This window comes from Perca fluviatilis, chromosome 3 (genome assembly GCF_010015445.1).
Source record: "Perca fluviatilis chromosome 3, GENO_Pfluv_1.0, whole genome shotgun sequence".
In the NCBI taxonomy this organism is placed as follows: domain Eukaryota; kingdom Metazoa; phylum Chordata; class Actinopteri; order Perciformes; family Percidae; genus Perca; species Perca fluviatilis.
In genome coordinates, this window is record NC_053114.1 from 20,637,744 (window position 1) to 20,661,286 (window position 23,543).

General features: G+C 39.9%; 1 protein-coding gene across 6 annotated transcripts in view; it reads left to right on the top strand.

Moving 5' to 3' along the window:
- The window catches only part of LOC120555780 (protein diaphanous homolog 3-like), a 188,877-nt gene that overhangs the window by 133,646 nt on the left and 31,688 nt on the right, over positions 1-23,543 (top strand). The gene's annotated exons all lie outside the window — the stretch shown is intronic.

Sequence of the window (23,543 nt, forward strand, 5' to 3'; positions counted from 1 at the left end):
GATCAAACAAACGGACTAAATGCTGTGCTACAAATTGGATGCGAGCCACTTGCAGTTTCAAGCACTTCAAGTGTTTAGTGTTATCATTTAGAAACTCCATCTTAATATTTTAATGTAAAATGGGCAAGGTGTGTCAACTGTATAACTTCCTGGGAGTGAAGATTGGATGGAATACTTATTATACCAAATATAAAATGCCCTATATTATTTGCAGTTGTAAACAGAAATGTAGCTTTTGGTAAAATAATCAACCGCTTTCTTTTCTTGTCAAAGGTTTTCTACAATCATTACTGATGCACTTCAAGAATTATGCTGTAACCCTATTACCTCTTATTATTTGTAATTGGAATCCCAGTGGGCTGGGTACAGGCACACATGAATAAAATTATTCACGCTCGGTCCACCCACATCATTGATGGCAATGATATTGGGCCTTGCTCTGTTGTTCTGCTACGACTTATCTGAAATTAGATTGGAAAAGGGACGAGGGGGAGGGAGATATACAGGGTGGGAGGAAAGAGACAGATAGGCTGTAGCATAAGAAATGGAGAGAAATGGTGTGGGGAAGAAAGATAGAGCCAATTGGAAGCGGTGAAACTACGGAATAATGTGGGGGAGAGAAAAATATTGTGTGTGTGAGAGAGAGAGTGTGTTTCCGTCCAGAGCTATGTTAGATTAACAGGGGATTAGAGTAAAAATAAATTGCAGTCTGTGAAGGAGCTGCTGCTCAGTGTCCATGTTGTTAAAAAAGACCCCATGGTGGGTTGTACAGGTAAGAAGGTCCTGGAAGGTTGCTAGCCCAGCTGCCCCCTGCTGGCAGATTCAGACATGCCCTTGTTGACCAATAAAACTCAAGGCTTGAGCCTGTCACTGCAGGCATCATACTCACTGCCAGCCTCCCAGAGCAAACACAGCTAATTACTTTTCTCTGCCCAGCCCCAGCACCAGCTCAGGCCTCTTAGTGCCCATTCATCTTAATTTCCCCCTCTCTGCCATCTGCCTCCTAAATAACACTCCTCCTCATTTCCCTACCATCCCATATCCCCGCTGTCTTCTTCTATACTCTCATGGCCTGACAATGACCCTCCCCAAACATAATTGCCTGTTATTGGTATGGAGTCTCTCCACTTCTCCTGCCGCACCCCTTCTCTCCCATCGCCTTCTCTCCTACAGCGATCCATGCCTTAATTGCCCTGAGTCTAGTCGTTGGAGTGAGTGAAACCCACAGGATGCTCTCTGTTTAGTTGGGAGGTGTTGAAGTTTATTCGACGGCACAAGCACTTAAACAGCTGCTTTCACTTTCACACCACCCTAAAATCTCCTTTTCTCACAGTTTTAAATACCCTTTAATAATTGATCTCAGGGGTGTTGCTACACTCCAGTGAAGCAGCAAAGAGAAATAAAAGTGAAACATCTGTGCCAGAAGATACTGTAATTAGTGGTGATGGGGAAAGATTGGAATGGTCATTCTGAACATGTATGGTGCCATTAAGCTTTCGCACCAAGGGAGACTGGTTGTCTGCAGTGGTGCGCGTTTTGTTGTCTGCAGAAACTAATCAGATGGCTGGTACAGTGTGCTCCCCATCGCAAGACTTTGATGAGACTGTGGAGTAGTTTGATTATGGCTATAGTGCTTCGTAGTCATGATGAGTGTGATTGCCATGCAATAGAAAATAGAATTAATAGATTCCTTGCGGTCTACTCCACTGCAAATCAAGGGCTGCACATTGTTCCCTCTTCTTTTCTTTTCCCTCTTCCTTCCTGATCTCCTTCTGTTGTACTCTTTGATTTAAGTAAAGTATTTAGCCTGGGTTCACAGCATTTCTTCCTGCTTCCTCTGTCCGTCCTCTCCTCTCCTCCCTTACCCCTACATTGGCTCAGCACAGTTTAACATGAGCCAGCAGCTAAGGTGTTAAGCTTGGTCTGCGGTCTCCCTCAGCACACATACACACATACACATAAAAGTACACAGACACACCCACAGACTTTAGGGGATGAAGGTAAGCAGGCTTTGTGGTGGCTGTGGCCTGGGTTAGGATAAGGCTGCTGGGCTCTGGGGCTCCTCGACACTCTAAATTGGATTGGGCTCCACAGAATGATAGATCGATGGTGGTTAGCCACACAGGTGTAAGAGACTTGAATCTGCAAATTGAATCTCTAAAGCAGCAATAGCTTTTTATCGGTGTCCTACTGAAAACATCTCTGGTCATTTCAGCCTTCTAAGCAAGCACTCATCACTGTCTCACTGACTCCCATGCTGATGTGTGTGCATGTACATGTGTAGGGTATCGTATCATATAACTACACTTTATTTATTTTTTTTTTTTTTTTTGACAGAGCAAGATAATCTAAGTGTGTAACACAGCTCAAGCCAGAGGTGCATTCTGGGTGTATGTGCGATAATGCCCGTCTTGTGGAGTGATCCATTATGTAGAGAGTGTGGGGAGGAACGAGATCTGTGAAGGAGTAAATGTCTCGGTCTTTAGGAGCAATTACTTCAGATGTCTTTAGTGAAACCCGATCTAACAATCATCACGTGTGATAAAGCTCTGAACTAGAGCTTGAAATTGATGTAAAGGTCACTTCACAAAGTTGGTGAAACCCTTTACCAAATGGAAACAGGAGTTATTTTTTCCTACTTGGACTTGAAAGCATAAAGTTTTTCACCCTATAACCAAGCCTCTAGTTATTGGAGATGTTGTGTGCTATGTATTGTAGGGATGCACCGATGTATCGGCAGAACATCGGTGTCAGCCTACATTTGCCTTGTCGACTGCCATTTGCCTATTGGCAAATAAGACGACATTCACCGATGGCAGTGGCTGATGTTTGTGTTGTTTTTTTGTTTCATAAATTTGCATGATTAAATTTGTGCACATTCAAAAATAGTGTAATAAAGGGATGAATGACTCATTTTTTTTTTTTTTTTTTATGATGAAGATTTCTTTGTTTCCCCCGTCACAAAAGGGGAAACAACATCAGTTATTGGCAAAAGTGTTATTTTAAAAATAAATATCAACCCAGTATTTCACAATCAGTTTATCCCTAATGTATTTGCAGAGTCAACTTGATGACCCTGTTTGTGTATATAATTTGGGATCTTTGGCTCATGCAGGTAGCTATCCAGTGCAGACTTTAAATAGCTCGATAGTAGGGGTGGTACGGTTCACAAAACCCACGGTTCGGTTCGTATCACGGTTTTCGGTTCAGTACGGTTCTTATTTTTTCTTTAACACTCCAGAATATACTTCAGCATATAGCTAAAATTAGCATATTGAATGCATGTTGCACAAAACGTGCACACAGCGGCAGTTCTATATTGTTTTATTTCATCATAGGTAACGTGAAATCCAAAATGTTCCCACACACCAGACTATAAACGACGCTGGCGCATCCTCCAGCTCTGGGCAGCCTCTCTCCCACTTGACATTTCTGCAGGTGACGTGACGTGACTCCACTTGAGGAGCGGTCGGCTCGGTGTCTCTCAAAATCTGATGAAAATCTTCTAAACTGACCTTTGTCGATCTGAAATGAAGACAGATTCAGCAACTGCATGGCCTATTTCTCGCTTAAAATGTTTTCAGAAACACGTTTCGGTGAACTATTTTAGTACAATATGAGATCGTATTCTTAACGAGCCGCCATGACGGTCTGTTTTGAAATTTGGGACCAGCCAGACCCATGTGACGCAATCGTCCAATCAGCTGCCATGGGTTGCGTTTGTCACGCCCATCCCGCTCGTCATTTCCAGTAAGTGTTTTAACATAGGTGTCGAAAGTGGGCACTACGGCAGTAAGAGGTTAGTGCACATTAACAGTGTACTGACGAACCGTGCGGTACACACACGCTCCGAACAGAGACTAGCGAACCGAGCGGTTCGGGTGTTTTTTCATGAACCGTACCACCCCTACTCGATAGATATAGGTGTGAATTGTAGTAGGAGATAGGAATTGGCTTCATTTGAGACTCAACCCACCATGTCTTTCAAAGGTTGTGCTGCACAATCATGAAGACGGAACTGGGGAGAGTGTTAAGTTGAAATGAAAGTCAAAAAAGTAGATAAAAAAAGCAAGTTTGTTTCCTCCTCTCTCCGTCTCTGTGTGTTCTGTATGCTCAAATGTGAGACATTTGTGGAAAAACTAGCAGTGAGAGTCAGTCATTCTTCCTATCCCGGGGCTGGGATACTCTAGTGGAATCTGCTGTTAGATGCTTGCCTTTTTGATTTGGCCTCTTATAAACTGTGATATGTGGATTCCACTGCAGGCTACTGTATCCTGCAGATTGCGTGTTTGCTTTCTCATTCCTCTTTCACGTTTCTGTCTCTTAATGTCAATGTCAATTATGGGAGAAAGCTTCCCATCCTTCCAAAGTTCCTCAGTGTACTCTTCACTTTTTGACTTGGTTTTGTCACCGCTTTATCTCCTCCGTTACCTTGCTGCTTTCCCCCAGACATGACATAGGCAAAAAAGAAGGGGTTAATTAATCATTTCAGTGAGCGCAAGACAAAAAGAAGAGCACAGACGCTGTCGTCCCAAGATCTATTTAAATTGATGCTACACGTCATTGTTTCAAAAAAGTAAAGTAGAAGTTGCTGATTTATCTGCATAATATATCATCCACACATCACATGTAGCCCGTGCATTTTTCATTAAGGTGACAGATAATTGCCAAAGAGCTTCTGTTCCTGAACACAGAGTGCTCACTCCCCCACTTTCACACATGCACACCCATGTATACACGCATAGACATTGTCATCTTAAACCCTGTGTTTTAATTATGTGCAGGCAGAAGGTTAAAGGCCAGCCCAGGGTTGGGCCATTAGTGGAGTCTAAGACTTGGACAGGTGTACTGCTCTCTGTATTCATGTCCACAATCATCTGGCCACTTGGAGTCACATCGTCTCACTTATCGCCACACTTGACTGGTGGTTTAGATGTTTAACTGTTCTTGTAGACAAAGGCTGTCCAGATGGGAAAGTGTACCTTGACCTGCCTTTGTCTTGTCTGTCTGAGGTGCTGCTGTGTGTGTGTGTGTGTGTGTGTGTGTGTGCGTGCGTGCGCGCGTACTGTGTGTACTTTTTTTTTTGAGACTTTGCACACATGCATTGAACAGATGGAGCAAGAGGGCACCTTAACAAAGTGGCTAGTGCAATTAGGTCCAGCCTGTGCTGTGAGACTTATGGAATACTAATTGAGGGATGTAGAGAGCAATGAAGGGAACATTTCCTTTAACCTGTTTATTCAAGTTTTGCTGAGAACAATGCACTTCTCTTTTGGAATGCCCAGCACAATACAGTCTGATCTGTTGGCCACTTAGCAGCTTTACTTGAGTATTTGGTGATTAATTGTCCCATATCTTTTTTCTACTGCGCTGGCGATTGAACCAGCAACTTCCAGACCCTCTCTTCTAACCATTACCCTGAATGCAGCACCTAGTGTCTATCCTGGGATAACCAAATGGTATTTATTTGCAAAGACACCATGTGCCCTGTGTGTAATACAAACAGTAATTAGCATGAAATGTGTTTCTCTCTGAAAACATTTGGTTATAGATTATGGTTTTCCATGTCGGAGTGATTGTGATGCTGTTTACTTGTTTCATTACCTTGGAGGCACGGACAAATAATGAAAAATGCCTTTTAATGGCTCCCACTGCTTTTATAGAAGTCTTGCTTCCTGATTCAGCGGCCTTTTTCAATAAAACGTGTTAAAATTTGATGCACACACATATCAAATTGTGTTAAAACTAATAATGACTGTATTAGCCTATGCTAAGAGGGCAAGCTTAACACACCTCTAGCAAATAAAGCCTTATTCATAAAACTGTAATCTCTGTAATCCATGCCCAGTCCAAAATCAAAGAAGATGAGAAAGTGAAATGGTGTGCCATATATTCACTTGACTGCTTGGAGAGGTCATTGTGATGGATGAGAGTAGAGTGGACACATGCATGCACAAACACACACAGACACCGCGCTCAACTGTGCCCACTCATTCCTAATAAAAAAAAACAGATGATAACGAACACCTCTGCACTCTGCTCAATGTCGCTCTGCCGTGCATCCAACATTTTTAGCTGAGTCCTAAGCTGATCAGGCTCCTCAGATATCCACTTTTAGCTGGATTATGAGGAAGCTGGGCTGTAATAAAGGCTGTGGATCATGAAATGGAAACTGATGTTCAGCCTGTCGAGCCAAGGACCCTAATCAGCCCATTCACACCAGCTCAGGCCCCAAACAGTATAGGTGAAACTGCTAATGTAGGATTGCTATTCAGCCGGCTTCTGAAATCCTCCTCATCTTTTCTTTTCTTTCCACATGCATACGGTCTTCTCTTCTGCCTGCCTTGATACACACCTAATGTGCAGGGAACAGAGGCAGAAAACCAATGGGTAAAAAGTTTGACGCTTTATCAGGGATTTAATTTAGATACACATCTTAGTTTTTATAGGACTAATGTGTCATTGTTTTCTCTCCGTCTCACCCTCTGTCTTTCTTTCTCTCTCCCTTTCTCCAGCCCATTTTCTCATGAACCGTTTATGTACATTGATTGAGACTAGGCTCTTACATAGTACTCTAGTTAATAATGCAGTAAGAAATGAAGTCATTCTCAGCATGGCTTTGTGCTAATTAAATTTTACAGCAGCCTTATCGCCCAGCCACACACATTCCTGGTCCTCCCACATTTACCAACGCCAGCAGCCATATCACGAAGCCGTCAGGGAGAGAAAGAGCTAGGGAGATGATTATATGAACTTCTGTTGTTACGGGAGGGAAATGAGTACTATCTCCCCTTTATATCTATGCCCTCTACAAAGGGAGGCACTTGAGCTCTGTCTCTGTGGTAATACTTTTGGTAAAGGAGCATCAAAAGTGCTATAGCTATAGCTTTTTCCCCCTCTCATTTCACACATTTGTGTTATTTCTTTATTTGTTTATCTTTTCAGTAGGCTGCCTGTCTGGTTTTGTGCTTCAGGCTAACATTTGCGACCGGTCACACTGGGCCTTGGCAAAAAGAGGTACATCTCTGTTAGCATGTGTTGCTATGGTTGCCACTAAGCTGTCTTGTCTCAGAGGCAAAGCAGAGAATGTAGGTAGGAGTGATGAAAGGAGATAATGTGTGGTTCAAAATTCTAGTCACCTTCCTGCAATAACCAATCTGTAAACAGTCCCATATTCAGGTATCATTCTCCGGTGCACCATACTCATACAGAAATACAAACAAACACCAAGGCTCCTGTTGTTGATGATTCCCTGGGCCGCTTTAGTCTGTGGTGATAAAATTATCACATTCTTCCAAACTGCCTCATCTCTCTGTCTCTCTCTCTGGCTGTCATTTCTGCTGCCACTCCACCTGCTATGTGTCTTCTCCCTGATCCAGAAGCTCTCAGTGCAGCGACAGGAGTTTCCATGCTGACAGAGCGGAAAGGCCAGCCCTTAGGCAGCAGGATCTGTTTGATGCTGGATTCCCCTTAGAGAGAGGGATTTGGGCTTTGCTGATCTGCTATTATACCACCCTCTTATGCCCATACGCTCGTTCCCACGTTTGACTGTATATAGCCACATGCGTTCACTTCAGCACGCACACACACACACACACACACACATCCCCTTGAAGACACCCAGCCTTGAGTCACAGGACCATGTTGGGTCTTTGGCCTCTGGGCTAAAGAGCTTCATTAGTTTGGCACTAGCTTTGATTCTGCATCCTCGGGGGTACAAATTAGCAACCGAAGAAATACTCACTGCGGGACTTTTGCAGATGTATGAACACTTCACAAGCATGTGATTATCCCTTCCATTCAGGAGAGGGTAACTTAAATCAAGTTTTGTTGAAGTAATTTTAGTGAGGACACTCTCCAAGTAGGCAAGATAAAACTGGCAATAGAGTGTTACAGTAATGCTGCAGATTTTTGTGTACTTAGCAAACAGATATGAGCAAGTGGATTCATTGCCTACATGTGTGTGTGTATTTGTATTGTATGTGCTTGTAAACGTGTGCCACATAACTCCAGCATGTGCATCTGGGTCTGGATGGGTTCTTTCACTGCCTCCGTAAGGGTGTTAATGTGTGGAGATGTAGCTTGTGCATGTGCATTGTTCGGGACTGTTTTTCATTCGGGTAAAAATTCCTTGAGCTGCTGTCTGCTCTATAATAACCATACTTGACATTTCCCTCTCCTCCAGCCTGTGGAGACTAGCAGATGCTTTCCATTCCAGCTGAACCCATTAAGGCCTTCTCTTCTCTACTGCTTCCACTAGCATGTCCTTTGGCAGGGTCCTTCTGAATGTCAAAACTCACTGTTTAGCATCACAATAAAGCAGATACGGTGCAGGCGTAAAGGCAAGGAAATGGCTGCTGGCTGGCAAAGGGCATGGACAAAAAGATTATTTTAAAATGCTTGCCCTTGCTCAGTGCTGTAGAACCAGGCTTTTTTTTCCTTGATATTCTGCATTTGTAATTTTGAGACATCAAGTTACAAGAGTGTTGACTTTTCTTCAACAACCGATAGAACCAATGGAATACAGGCAAACATTTGATTTTCTAATTCATCTGGCTTCTGTAACATAAGTGGATCTGTGCCAAACGTGTTGTTCTGTAGTTGTTTTTTTCATATTTGATGAGCTACTGTCATACAGCTGACTTGCATGTTGAATGCCTCACCCTGAGGTTGTAACGCTGTCTTGCTGTAAATTCTCCATGGTTTTGTTTTTAACTGTTGTGTTGCTGCTACAATAAGGTGGTAAAATTAAGACATATTTTATAATGCTTGCGGAAAAAGAGATCCTTATTTTAGTCCCCTCCAAAGGGCGTTTAGCATATTATTTTTGGAAAGGGATGCATCATTTCAATTTCTAGAAGAATCCTAGAACCAAAGTGGAGTGGCATATGTTGGGGGATAGTTGAAAATGAGTTCTTACCCTTGCTGCTTGTCACATGCATACTGACGAATAGGCAAGACCAAATTACAGCTCACACATTTTTCGTTTTTCGTTATGATGGAACTTTGTTGTCCCTGTTGTTGGAAGCAAGACTAACCTGACCCTGCTTTGGGTGCCTCTTTAAATTATTATTTCGATTCCAAAGCTTCTGTGTTAAGAAATGCCTGTCTCTCACAGAATTTCTCACTTTTTTCATAATTTATAATTTCCATCCAGTGTTACTAAAGAAGTAAATATTGTGGGGGACAGTAAAACACGTTTTGTAAACAAGCCATATTAATAACTCTTAATTAATTAATCACATTAGAGCCCAGTGGGAATAGGGGTTCGAATTTGTAGCAAATTCAACAGAAAAAGATGATTGACAGAATATAATGAATAATTTAAGGATTTATACAATAATCTTTGGAAAACTAAATGATAGAATAATTGATCACTTTAAATATTAATGCAAGTTTTGATTAAATGGGAAAACATAATAACCATGCCCAGTAGATTTGACTATTGTTTTGGTTGTCAGGCTGTGGCGTCGTGGCTAGTCTTGATTTGTGTACAAACCTGATTATTTTTCTAAACAGGGAGGTAATTAGCCTGGCTAGTGTGAATGGTAATTACAATGTCGGACAAAGAGAAAAGAGGATGTCTAAATGTATTTCACAGATAGTTCTGCGTTTTCCACACAGGCAGCCACACACTCGTATACACACAGATTTTATTCAGCATGCAGGAACATCTCCAGCCAAACTCAATTATTTATAACATCTGTTTTGATATAATGTACATCACATTTGCAAGCTAAAATAATGGAAAATTGCTTATTTGCTTCTTCAGTATAAAATGTTCTGATACTGGCACAAACACAGAGCAGGTTGAGTTGGGAGGTTGGGATTTAGCTGGCTGTATTGGCTTTGTTATTTTATGTACCTCATTACTCTCACTTTGAGTTCCGTTCGTAATGCCATTTGTGCTGTTGTTGCACATATAGAGGGGAGATTCAAAATGTTGCCAGAACTAAGTCATTTAATTTTCTTCAAAGGCACAAATAAAGATGACATGCATATGTAGCTGTTACCCACTTGAATTTTGCCTCATGTCCTTTGCTAATTTTTAATATATCCTTTGGCTTGGATCAGAAGTGAATAAATTAGATACAGTGTGCTGTTCTTCTAAAGCAAATTATTTACACAGCATGGCTATAGGCCTTCATGGACAAAAGTCCAAAGGGCACATTTAGCATGTTCAAGTGCTTACTGATCAGAGGAAGAGAAGTCACACCTCCATTTAAAGGGACATTACATGATTGTTGAAATGCCTGCAATAAGTGCTAGGGGTTGCTAATTTGAGCAATTGAACAGGTGGACACGTGGACAATCGGATTTGCATCATAGACTGTAAAAATAATGGAAGAAGCTTCCGGGCCTGAAAAGTGAAGCCAATGCGGAAGTGCTTTGAACCTGCAAGCTATCTCATTTCCTTGACAATTTTACCGTAACGTTATCTACAGCAACAGCTTTCCCGACTTCATCTGGAGCTCACAAACCGAAAGTAAAGTCTGTTTCTCTCTGCCGTTGTCTTTCACAGCCTAACGTTAGCTCCGATAGCTGACATTAGCTAACTTTAGCGCTTGTTTTAGCAGACCTCTATAACGTCAGTTAAGTTAACCTTAACTAGACCAGTTCAATGCATGATGTCTGGGAGTTCCAGGTGAACTCATGGAAGATGTTACCGTACGCTGGCTGCGTAGTGATGCCAGGCTTCAGAGCAGTGGGCTGAGAGTCCATACGACTGACTCCACTCCAAAACACTGACAGAAAGTTGAAAAAAATAAATAAAATAGTGACAATGAAAAAAAGAGTGACATGAGACTCCCCTTTATACCAACCTTAAAAAATATATTTTAGGAATCATTCATTTCAGGATTACAGTTAAGGGAAAAGGAGGAAAAAGAGGCTCTTACACAAGGTCCTCGGGAGTAAGCAAGGATTCTCAGCTCGGCGACTAGACTACACTGGAAAGCTTTAAGAAAAGAGTACCAATACCCTTATTTGCCCTGCAAGAGCGCGCACACACACACACACACTCACTCTTAAAGTGCCCCTTAACACCTTTGCTTATTGTTCTCTTCTTACTACATAGACAGTGTAAGTGTTAGGCTGTCCTGCCATGGGCTCAGATGTGTGAGAGGGTTAATGAACAAGGCTTATCCACCAAGGAAGGGTTTAGAGAGAAGAGGCTGGCTGCCTGTAAATCATCCATCAGCCTCTCCAGCAAGCCGAGCCTGAGCTCTGACAATGTAAGGTGTTTGGGCTATAGCAGAGGGGACATGATTTATCAGCGAGGTGAGTTATTATGCGAAAGCCTCTGTATGTGAGAAAGACGGGCAGAACTAAAAGATGATCCTATATCGTTTCATGAAACATGCAAAGACTAGTCAACGGGTGCCTGTGAAAAATAGCCACGTGAAGTCACTGTGGATAAATGAACCGTGGGTGTGTTTAAGTTTGAATCGAGAACATTGTAAAGAGTTCAACTTCAAAAGGGACTGTTTCTTCTAAAATAAATGTATAAAAGCCAGCGAGAGCTAAAACTATTTGTGGTGATTTGATGGCATTTCCTAGCTAATTACTATAATCATTGGCCTTCAAGCTTGTCACTCCGCTGTGTCACATTTAAAAACATCTTGCTTGGAAAGACATGACTAAATGTAGCATTTTTTTCCTTTTCTAATGGATAATTATCTGTCTCAGGTGTTAGAGAGGGGGAAAATGATGGGCACCAAAATAGATCAGGGAAAGAGAAAAGTCTCTGATCTTCTCCTGTAAGAGTAGTGAAATTAAATAATGAAACACTTATCGTTAAACCACTGCGCTTTTCATGTGCAAATTCAACTTCACACATTGACAGTTCTCACTGGCTCTGTAGATGACTGGTTTGGATCTTACTTATGTCATCTTTTTTTCTTATTGGATGTCATTATCTTTTGTTTTGTCCTCGTTCCCAAGACTGTGAAGGATTCATACTTTGATGAAAGGGGGTAAAGAAATTGACATCCACTTTAGTATGCTTAAGTGATCCACTTTCAAGATCCAAACAGAGATAAATAAAAATCAACAAACAATGATACAGACCAACTCACCTCTGATACAGCTTTATCAACATTTCAGAGGTGGTTGATAGACTGAGAGAGACGTGGAGGGAAGAGATGAAAAAACATGGAGGTGTATATGCCTGGAGACTGATTGTGTATGTAGTGTATTTCTTTATGGAACCCTTTCAACTATGCCCTAGCTGTTTTTTTTTACTAGTTTGTCAAATGAAGGGGAAGCAGTATTATAGACTTCATCTTTTACCCCTCCAGCTCGAGGCATAGCTTTAAGCCTAGTGCATACTTTCCGATTATCAAATCCTTGAATCGCTATCTTGCTCTCACTAACATGTAGTGAAGACTCTATACAATGCTGTTAAAATAGCGGTCCCACACTATAAGGTTCTAGACATGGATTGGGGATTTTTTTTGTTTGGTTGTTTACATTACCTTTTAAAATGTGGCCTATATCACATTCCAGTGTGAACTGTTTGCGATTTCGAACTGACCCGCATGCGCAAAAGAACGATAACAATGACATCAGACGCAGCACGCTGTTGCACTAAAGTTAGGGAGGTTATGGAGGAAGTAAGCATTTTCGCTTTTATTTCAAAATGTTTGTGTAATGGCAGCAGGAACATTAATGAGCAGGTGCTGAGGAAGAGAAGAATGAAGAGAAAGAGAGACAAATTGGCTATTTCTTCACAAACGGAGCGGTTATGGTATGATCCTTCTAGTTTTGATTGAACTGAAGTATCTCCCCATTAGGGCTGGACGATATGGAGAAAATCAAATATCACGATATTGCAGTCTGAACGTAGCCTTAGAAGGGTTTTTGGCCTCTGAACTCATTTGTGAAGAAAATAAAAGACGAGATTTGAAGGGAAAGAAATGGCTCCTGAGCATTATAGGTTGTGTGTTCGGAATTGTGAAGTCCCGGAAGCCTCTACATTAAATATTAATTGTTACGCTTTGCTTTTTACTTTATTTATATACTATAGTGACGTCTAGATGTAGAGCTGCAAAGATTAATCGATTAGTGGTCAACTGTCAATCGATTAATCAAGAAAACAAATTGGTAGATTAATTGACAATGAAAATAATTGTTAGTTGCAGCTCTATTTAGATGTAGTTCAGCTTTTCCACCTGTGTCCTTCAGGAGCTCTCAAGACTGCTGTGGATGTTTTGCCTGTAAATGCAAACATATTTAAAAACATCAGGATCAAGAATTCAATTCAAATTGTATCTGACCTGCACACATATACTGTAAATGGTCACAATGTGTGCGTTGGGAAAGTAATCTCACCTAGTTGTCAGGACTGATAAATCCTGGCTTTTTCTCATATCCTGTGCATCCAGCATACAGGTATCAGCTACAGCATAAATCAGTACATTGTGGAACTTATAGTGTATTTTCAGCATTACTTGACATATACATATCTCTGATGATTGACGACCCTTGCCAGGAAAGCTTGAGTGAAATTTTTTTTTTTTCGAGCCTCAGCTAATTTAACACACACACACACACACACATAGACTAACGGGCCTCATTGTACAAACAACCAGTTTTTTTTATTTAATAGAAATTTACTTCCACTTAATCTTACCGCTCAAAGGTCACAAGGTCAGGTCGGCCAAGTCGCAGACAAATCACGTTTCATTCATTGTATTGGTGTAGCAGCAGGAATTTCAGACAGATGCCTCAAATCCCAGAAGATGAAACTCAAACGGTCTGCATGGCTAATTATTACTTGGCATAAATGGAAACCTGTCTTTTTGTAATATGTGCGAACTGAGTGAGTTACAGCAAAATTCTTTTGAGCGAAGCCGTCCTGACCTTAAACTTTGTGATATGGTGTTGTACTGCAAAGCTGATATGTGTTTCTGGATAGGCATAGAGGAAGGCCGAGACGGAAAATTGAAAAGGAGAAGGGAAGGGACAGGGATGCTGAGCTCAAAGTAAAAACAAATGGAATAAACAATGTTAAGAGACAGGTGTCTATTCCTCTTTTTTTTGTCACTCTCTTCCCCCTCTCTCTCTGTGGCTTTCTCTGTCTCTCGCTCTCGACTGATGAAATTGCCAATGATTTATAACAAATGTCAGTAGCAGGCGCAGCAGACTGCTGTTTTGTCCCTGTCAGAGCCAAGTAGAGCCTGAGGTAGGCAGCTTTGCTCATCAATCAAAGCCTCTCTCCTCTCTTCCGCCACCACTGTCAGTACAAAGCTTACTGGATCACCAGCTCTCCAAACCCAGGGCCAACATGGTTGTCATGGTGATAGTACCATACGTTAGCACAGAAGCTGAAGCAAACAGGAAGTGACACAAAACCTTCAAGGTATCACACTGTCGATAGAAGCCCTCTTTTTCATATACAGATTATGTGAGTGTGAGTATGAACAGTGCCTTTGTTGGCGCCTGTCAAGCTGCTCCAACCATCCCACATCCAAACACCCTGTCTCCTCCTCCCAAACCACATCTACAGATTAGTTGTCCATAAATAATTGCAAACACAACAAAATGTCAGCTTACCTGAGTACCTCTAAATTTCAAATTCACAGATAAGAAGATTTCATGGGTGATCTGTTTCCGCTCGTACTTTGACATACAGGCATGTTTGCCTTTTTGTCTCTCATGAACACACACCGACTGATGCAAAGTAACTAAACTGTGTTGGTTATTTGAGGATTTGGAAGGAAGAGCCGTCTTTTAATCTATCATTTACAAGCCCTTCACATTACAATTACAGACGATTTACTTTTTTCTTCCTTCCTAATTCACACCCCACTGTTAGTTTATGATGAGGTCTTGCTGCTTAATTACAGACCTATTTGAAAGGTCTTTGCCGGCAGAAGCTAATTTGTTAGGCTGTTTTGTCAGAAGACAGTAGAGGGAGGTTGGTGTCATTTGCTCTTCGCCACCCAAGTACGGCTTACGCAGGAAAATGGCAGCAAGTAACCTGAACCATGAAAGGCTGTGAACCGTGAAAGGCTGTCAACTGTGTTTTTGAGGAAGAAATAGAAAGCTTTCATTCTGTGGAGTACAGATCTTCAGGTAGGCTAAATGTGAAAAAGAGACATGGCGATTGATTGTAAATGTAACAAGTCCATTGGTAAGTTGATGAAGAGCTACTGGTAGTTAAAAGTTTTCACAGTAAATATCCAACAGAAATTAACGGCAGTCTTTAATGTGCTTAATGTGTGTCTTTAATATCAGTAGATAATGATTTTATTTAAATTTTTCATTAAATGTTTCCAAAACAATTTAAGCATTTTATATTGCAAGTTGTATATTGCAAGTGGTTTTGCTTTCAAAATGTTAATAATCTGATCAACAATTCTTATTAAAAAAAAAAAAAAAAAGGCCATGTGCTCATAATGTCGCTTGATGATGCACACTACCAGGACATATCCAGGACTCCACTGGATGTGAAAAGTTTAGAGCTGTGTTAGACATCTTTTATTCTGATGACATTATTAGTGAAAGATGAGTGATTTTTGTTAATGCAGTCATTGTTTGTGTTGTATACAAAATACTCCTAAGCTTATAGGCATCTAGTAGCTGTGAAGCGCTTAGTTACAACTTATATTGGAGCAAAATAATGACATTGGAGCCTGAACATGTACAAAGTGCTGTAACTCCATATACGTCTGTTCTATTCAGCTCTGACAATGTCTTAGTGTTACGTAAGTGCTGTATTCCTGTATATAACATATGCTAAACTGCAGAGTAAACAGCCACAACGTAAAATGCCAAACAGATGCACTAAGGAAGGAATATTGACACAGAATACACAGTTTTTACAGTATGCTACAACTATGCAAATTTGCTCTGCTCTGTCCATTCCCAGCCAGAAATAGAGAATTTTCTCTAAGAGCACATTAATTGGATGATGGCTTTCTTCTTTTTCCGTTACTTCTCTTACTTGTCATCAATAATTACTGGTTCTGTCTAGGTTGATTGTCCGTTCTGCTGTACCTCGTTAAAAGAATACTGTGCCCTAGTAGCTTCAATTTAGCATTTAAAAAAAAAATTTAAAGTCTACTTGAACACCTAATTGTAATTTTAGTCTCTGGTTCTCTTGTTGCTGCATTTTGACCTCAGCATATGAACATTATCTGCTGTCTTGTATTGTCTCTGCTTGTTTGATTTGTATTTGATATTTAGAAAAGCAATATTTTTTATCATTTACTAATTGATTTTTATTTTGGATTTAAGAAAAGCATCAAAAGACATCCGCACATTTTCATGTGTTGACGGTATCAAGTTTGGCTTGGGCGGTATTTGATATGGAGATGCTATTATGTATTGTAGTGCACAGTTATTTAAGTTACTCAAGAGTAAAACTCCCCACCAGGTTTAAGCATCAGAGAATTTTTATTGAAATGTATTTTTAAGATAAGAAAAAAAGTGGCAAACTCCTTTTAGGAATAACTAAGTGCATAGGTTGTGTGTAATGTTAGTGAGTGTGGGCTGACCTTTAAGGTGGTCCAGCATCATTTTAGTGACAGCAACTCAGCTTTGGCATTTTTATTGTTTTGTGTTTTACACAAATACCGTCATATGCCATACACCCCAATGAATTGTCAGGAAGGTATGAAAAAGTAGATACCGCCCAAGCCAAACTATAGTAAATATAACCTTATGTATATATATTAGGGGTGTGCATCTCTCCCTTATAGGACGATCCGATACGTATCTAGATACATGGGCTACGATACGGTTCAGGGACAATACATTTTAATATGAAACGATTCAGTGTGATTCGATTTGATGTAGAAATAATTCGGTGCCATACGATTCAATCTGATAGATACAGTTAATATTTGTTTAATTTACACACATTAATTTCCCATTATAAATTTAAATAAACCAATTCTATGAAAATAGCATTGCCTACCTTCAAACAAATATATGTTGTTTGTGGCCAGGGAACAGCAAAGCTAGGACATGCTTATATACTGTAACTTCAACTTAATTAGCTAGCCACGTAGGCTATAACCAAATAACATACACATCAGCTCAATGTTAAATGAAACTGCCTCCTTGCTGCTGTAATCGTAGAGACAATAACTCAAACACATGTCCACGTTACACAGCCATTGTGAGCGCTCCAATAATAATCATACATAGTATTACGTGGGTAAAGTTACACGTGAACACAATAATACTGTTGGGAGCGTTAGCATGCGGTTAGCTGACTTTTATGTTAATGTAACCGAACATCTTAGAACATATAAACATCAATATGAATTTAAGATACCCAAATAAATATATATATATATATATGAACACACGATTGAATGACTCACAGACCGAAGCTAGTACAATTTACAATATCCACGATGTATTCCTCTCAGCCACTTTCACCGCTAACCCCAAAAACTAAACCTCACAGTCTAGTCGGCACGTTTTTTCAGCAAACCCAAACAAAGGCACTGATTGGCTGATCCCTGCCATCACACAAATGGTGAGGCTTTTGCCGCAGCAGCTTTGTTGAATTGACCACAAAGCTTCAGGCAACAGATTCGTAACGTTAGAACCAGGCCATCGGCCAAATCTTGGTCCATTTAGACAAGTGCAGGGGTCGGTGTATCGATGTAGCTGTATCTGTGATAATACAACTGGATACAGATTTGTATCGGTGAATCTTTACACCCCTAATATATATGCTATAGTACATTCATCTACGGCTTTTTTTTCCTTAATTTACCATTTTAAAATAGGATTACTAGTATACACTATATGTAACACGTCTGTGCACGCTTATAGGTATACATGGTTTGAGTAACAATGTGTGGGAACAGCCTTTCATGTGGGCTCATTAAATAGAAAGGGAGTGAGACTGTCTGAGAGAAATATCTCACATAATAGCATCATACATGAAAAAGGGACCATCTCGTTTATATGCCAGTAAGAAAAACTGTGGCTCACTCATTGTATGCTGGTCATGTCCTAGCTTCAGTTCCAGAAACATGCACAAGACAAGTAGTTTAGTTTAATGTTGTGTATTGAGAAATGATTTTTTGCAAGAAAAACATGCCGTTCCAGTGCTTTTTAGACTTAAAGAGAGAAACGTAATTGCTTGATCACACTCTCAAAGTGGTTACTACATGTCAGGCATCTGATAATCATTTCATATTTTCTATGTTACTGAAAAGATTGCATTGTGGGGTGTTTATGAGATAAGTCCCTAACTAAATTTTTCCCCTCCATTTTGAAGAATAAAATGAGTCAAAACACTGCCTTTCATCTGTACTGTAGGTCAGGTTTACTTTAATATAAGTAAACATTTATTATGTAACTTTGAGCAGAAACTCTAAAGAGATTTACACTTAACTCTGGACATGGCTGTACCCAACTCAGAATTTTATAAGTTGAATTGGATTTGGCTGTTTAATATGAATATTTGACTGTGTTCCCTTTTTTCAAATAAACTATCAAGCAACACTTTATTGAACTGCCAGATTTTTGAACGGGGTTCAGCGGGACGTTCAGGATGACAGCTACGTAAACGTAATAAAGTAAACCAGCCAAGTTCGCCCTCCAAGCAAATGCGTGCTAGCTATGCTAACGGCGGATCGGAAATGTGCAACGACATTTATACTGACATTATATCTCAAACAAAAGCCTATATTGTGTTAAGTTGCTGTGAGCTGTTAAAACACCACTCTCTCCAGACAGCACCGGAGAGCAGCGTAATAGCAATGGGCTCTCACTCTGCAGTAGGGCTGGGCGATATGGCCTAAAAATAAAATCCCTGATTTTTTCAAAAAAAATCCGATTTAAGATTTAAATCGATTTTTTTCTCCCTCTACTTAAAATCAATCTGCAGATGACAAAGAAATTGTTCAAAACAAGTTTTATTTTGTTTTGACTCATACACACACACATGGGGCATGTATACCATTTTCACTTCTCGTTCCTCGCTAAAAGTTCAAATCATTTTAACGTTATTGCGCAACCTTGCCCCTATTTTCACCTGTTGCTGAGTAACGTACGTTAACATCTCGTGGTCTCTTGAATGTAGCATACCTGTAGCAAGCTCCTTCTTAGCGATAAAAACAAACGTCGAAGCGGAGCTCCGTGCTACACAGCGGCGATTGTAAGTTGTTTAAGCCGCTACAGACCTCCGTCACAGCTCGGTTGTATCAGCAGCATTTAGTAGATGTGTTGAGCCGCAAAAGAATTCCACAACACCGCCTCTGGTGCCCCGCATGATGCTCCTTGAGGTCAACTGTAGCTGGTGGTTCAGTTACCGAGAATAGGTGACTCTCAGCCGGGGACAGTGCACCGCGAGCGGCCGGTCATTTCGGCGGAGATTACGGATAAGTAAGTAATGAAACGACTGGTTAAGAAAATAATTAATGTTAGTCCCTGTCGCTGCCATGTTGTTTGTGTATCTCTATGGCAAACGCGCGGGGGGAGGGATGAGCCCGTTCAGAGCTACGGGAGCCCAGTGGGGCTGGGCGTATCGATCTAAATATCGATAGTATCGATACCAAGATGAGTATTGGTATCGGATCGATACTGTCGTGATGAGATCGATACTTTTGTTGCAGTGTCTCTCCGAGTTCATGCGAGCACAGCGTCTCTCCAATTCTGTGCGCAGTGTGCAAACAGCGCACCTCTCTCTCTCTCTCTCTCTCTCTCTTTCTCTGCCCCCTCCCTGCTCTGCCAGAGGCGGAGAGCAGAGAGTTAGAACAGTTATATTCATATTTATACATTGTGGCTTTTGTTTACTTATTTTGCACAACTGACATTATTTTTCACTGTATATTATTTTATTATTTTTATACCATTACATTGTTTTATATTGTTCTAGTTAGTAAATAAAAACATTTAGATTTGCCTGTGTTTTATCATAATCATAATCAACTAACTAAAGGCAAAATCACAAAATTATTCAATGATCGTGAGTTACAAGTAAAAAGTATCGGAATCGGTATCGGCGATACTAGCCCTGTATTTACTTGGTATCGGATCGATACCAAAATTCCCAGTATCGCCCACCCCTAGAGCCCAGAGGGGAGCGTCGGCGGATGTTAAGGAGAAAATCGATTTTTCATTTAAACAAATCCACGTTGACTACACATTCGAGTTAATCGATAAAATCGATTTATCGCCCAGCCCTACTCTGCAGCTACAAAAAGGAAAGCAAATACACCTCAAAACCAATAGAAACCAACAGACTAATAGATTTCAAACTAAATGCATTTTTTATCAGAGGTTCACCTTTAAGGAGTGGGTTTGATGTCAAGAAAATGTGGCTTTTTCTGTGATTCAGTGTCCACTGGTGTTTTACTCTCAGGACTGCTTGATCCCTAATGCTGAGCCCAGATATTTTTCTCTTGCTAGTACAGAGGGGTTTTTTTAAGCACAGAAGCTAAGCTGAATTTTTCAGATAATAGGTTTGTGTGTGTGTGTGTGTGTGTGTGTGTGTGTGTGTGTGTGTGTGTGTGTGTGTGTGTGTGTGTGTGTGTGTGTGTGTGTGTGTGTGTGTGTGTGTGTGTGTGTGTGTGTGTGTGTGTGTGTGGTATGAGGTGGTGGAGTTGGAACAGGAGTTAGGATGAAGAAATACTAAACCTTAGAACATAGAAAAAAGAAAAAAAAAATGTATAAGGTGTAAAAAAGGAAGAAAAATGGTGGTCAGTAGAAAGCCAAAATAAAGTTAAGGTTATACTGCTGTGTTAAAAGTTTACAGTTAGGGTTGTTTTCGTTGCCAACGAAAACACTGGTTAATCTATTACAGTTCTAATCAGAAACACAGGGAGCCCCACTGCTTCCTACTGTTTACTTTAGAGTCTCAAATTTCTCTTCATTCACACTGTATCTATCTAGTTCTTCTGTTCTTCCCAGCTGGCAACCTCCTCAAGTCTTTCTTTCACCTTTTGAGTGTATGCTAGATTTGTTTTTGGACGGCCAAAATGACCATTAATATTCTAGAATTCCTTCTGAATTCAAGGTTCTCTCTATCACCGAACTAATTAACTCACCATTAAACCATCTTAGTTAGACATTTCTACTTTTCCAACGATCACCACATCCGTGAATCCTTAATTCACGGAGTAAGATGTGAAAGTATGCCAACTATAATTGCTCTTTTACTTTGCTGTCTCCCCTCTGCCTGGCAAGTTCTTCACAGGCTTGTAGCGCAGCTCCATTGAATACAAGGGCTCTGCTGCCTGACTCAGCGAAACTTTAAATGTCTTAACAGCGGAGTCTTGACAACATATCTTATAGGTTACACAATATAAGTCTATTTAATATGCTATTAATTAATTAATTAATCTGTTTATTCATTTGGCATATTTACCTAAGAACATTTTCCATTTTTAAGTCCAGCCCAAATATAAATCAAGAAAATCCCAGCAAGTGTGCATTCAATATATTTTGCAGTGTATTTAATCAGTTACATAATTTTATTTGTATATTTAACACAACCGTAGAGCTGTTTGGTGTACCTTTTTTTTTTAAAATTTTGAAACCAGAGTGAAACCATTTACAAAGCACGCTGTTCAAAGATCATGTTCATCATCATGTTTAATCTCAAAGTGCCTCCAATCGACGACACTTATGCATGATGTAAAATGAATAAAAAAACTGTAGAATAGGGACCTGTAGGGAATAACTTCCACCCTGCACAGGTGATCATCTCATCTGAATTTTCACACGCATCTTGCTTTCAATTTATCCTTTACAAACTGATGCAACATCAAGCACATTTATTTTACTGCATGTTACAATGAATACCTACTTATACCAGGGAGTTCCCTGGTATCTTTGTTTATTTTATAATAGTCTTTTGAGCTTCGTCAATGGGACAAGTGTTTTAAAAAAAAAAAAAAAAAAACTGTGTATGATAGTGAAAGCTACAGTATAACAATACTGTAACCTCTGTTTATAACTAGAACACACTAGTTACTTAATCATGATGGGATAGGCTGTAAGACTATGACGCCATTCACACTTAAGTCACTTCATGTGTCATCTGATTGTCATCAGATAATCACTGAATGATCCCTGTGGGTGAGAGAGCACTGATCTGTATGAGAGCCCATGAAGACGGTACAGGCTCATAAATACGATTTACCACGTTTGTGTTTATGGATAGTTGTTATTGTTAGCTAGTGAGCTTAAACTGTTATTGTTGGAACTGAGTGTTTTGATGTTAGCACTGGCTTTAGGCTTTAAACTTATGGCATTAACAGCCATTTTTACAAGTACATAAAAACATCTAACATTTTGTTAGAAATAGAGCTTCTTTTAGCTTTTTTCTCCTAAAAATACACATTTGTTTTCATTTGAAGTGCTTTGTCACATACTGTAGGATAGCCTCCTGCTATTGCATATTCACTAAACTCCACCACTTGGTTAAATTTTGATAATATGTTAGATTTGTGTTAATGTTGTAGATTATGTTGTAGACATGCTAGCGGTATGACTCCCGGGATGATGTCTGTCGGTTGGTTTGTCCCTCACAAATCTGCTAGCAATTCTGGACCTTTTGTTAAAACAACAGTTAACCTAAATTAATATTATGACATTATTTTACATGGCCAATGAAGTTGACTTTGTGCTTATATGAATTACAAATTAAGTAATTTAAAGACCTTAAATGACCCTCGTCCAACTCGGCCCTATTTGTATCTGAGAGTCCCCTTTTCCTGTTACTGCTTACTGCAAAAGAGATTATTTTCTCTTTGCTGAAAAATAAAGCCTCTTTGTTTAGCTTTCACAGTTGACTAGTAGCTGTCTGTCTCCAAAAAACTATTATGACAATGGAGGGAGATGGCAGACATAGTATTTAGAGGTAGAATGAAAGGAAATACGAAAATAAATTTGAAATGTGAGGGTCAGGAGAAAGAAAAATTGAGATATGGGAGACAACAATAATGAGAAGGGAGAAATAAACAGATGTTAAGAAGTGAATTAAGAGGTGTAACAAGGTTAGTTCTAAAGAGAAAATAAGAGAAACAGACAAATGGACAAAAGTCTTTTCTTCACCAGTGTGATTTGGGAATATACCCATTATAGCGCTGCATAAACTGAAAGCACTGTCTTGTTTCTATGCAGCTATTGATTCAAAGTGTGTGTTTGTGACAGTGTATTCCCGTGTGTTGTAGCTAATCATCAAACAGTGGTGTGGGCCAGAGTTTGCTCATGATGGTCTGCCAGCTGATGTTCATTAAACATTTGGCACACGGCAGGCTATCTGGACACTCGTGTGTGTGTGTGTGTGTGTGTGTGTGTGTGTGTGTGTGTGTGTGTGTGTGTGTGTGTGTGTGTGTGTGTGTGTGTGTGTGTGTGTGTGTGTGTGTGTGTGTGTGTGTGTGTGGAGAGAGAGAGATTATATATATGTGTGTGTGTATGTATATATATATATGTGTGTATATATATATATATGTGTGTGTGTATGTATATATATATATATATATATATATATATATATATATATATATATATATATATATATATATAGAGAGAAAAAAAAAAAAAAAAAAAAAAAAAAAAGAGAG